The sequence below is a fragment of the Sinocyclocheilus grahami genome, unplaced genomic scaffold, assembly GCF_001515645.1.
Source record: "Sinocyclocheilus grahami isolate Dianchi unplaced genomic scaffold, SAMN03320097.WGS_v1.1 scaffold1840.1, whole genome shotgun sequence".
Classification (NCBI taxonomy): domain Eukaryota; kingdom Metazoa; phylum Chordata; class Actinopteri; order Cypriniformes; family Cyprinidae; genus Sinocyclocheilus; species Sinocyclocheilus grahami.
The window spans coordinates 41,776-43,017 of record NW_015507019.1 but is presented as its reverse complement, the minus strand read 5'-3'; positions in this window follow the sequence as shown (position 1 = coordinate 43,017).

Genomic DNA, 1,242 nt, shown 5'->3' with positions numbered 1-1,242 from the left:
GGTGGCACTGAAGCGCCTCTGAAGTGGTATTTAGGTGTCTTTACACACTGTTGCATAAATGCATTTACACAGCAATAGAACCTTTAAACAGTTCTGCGAGACTGGGGTCTGAGCATAATTTATGCAGCATAGAATTTTGATCAGCCTTAACTTGGCTGTGTAAAGATGCCTTTGTTTGTAAGTTCCCAGTAACACAAAGGCATCTAGACGGTCTTGGCGCTGATCTGAGTTCAGATGTTTGGCCGGATTCAGCATTAAACCAGCCCATATGCAACACCTGCCAAACCCAATGAAGAACGATGACTTCACAGTATAATCTACACTCGACCGCGCTCAGAGCAAAAAGTACTTTTGTGACATTTCAGGAGACTGATCTCTTTCAGAGCAGCGTGTCCGCATCAGTGAATATCCCACACGGGCCGAGACTTCAGATGACACGCTCGCATTGGGTCGAGTCTGAAGAACAGGCCTGTCCGCGGTTCCTCTCGGTTCCTGAGAAAGCACTGATGTAGGCCTCGATGTAGGACATACTTTGAGCGGGACATTATTCAAGGTTATTTAAAGACACCACAAAAGTAGGCTAAGTGTCACGAGTCCCGAAAGAAAAGTGTGTGAAAACAAGCAGAGCGGTTTCATTAAGAGCACACTGGTGATAATTCAGATAATTGTCCCTAAATTCAGCATTAGCGATATGGATTAAACGTTTCTTCCACACATGCACAAGTGTTTCCAGATTCATAGAAACCCCATATCATGTATAAAACACTATTTATGCCATGAGTTCACCGTGTAAATCCCTATTCCTGTAAGACGCTGAAGCTTTACGTCCAAACACTCTGAAGCATCTTGAACGGAGCTGTGATGTATTTTTAATCCAAGACGCTGTCAAACTAGAAAATAGAAATGTAGGGCGGACGTGATTTCATCTGCTGGATGTTGATCGGCGTGTGATCATCAGAATGAACACCGAGTCACATCACAGGTGGAGCAAGTTAGGACAGTCTGATTAAAGATGAACAATTACACATATCAGAATAAATACACAGACAGATGAATCACTTACAGTAACACGCAGGAAGAAAATAAATGGGGTTAATTTCATTCTGACTTTAAGGAGACTTAAAAGTGTTGGGTTAAGAAAATGAAAGATTGCAGGCAGTCCAACGAGGAAATAAACGAACATGAACATGTTGAGGAACGACACGCAGATCACACCCTCTCTGAGTCACCAGAAAACACTCC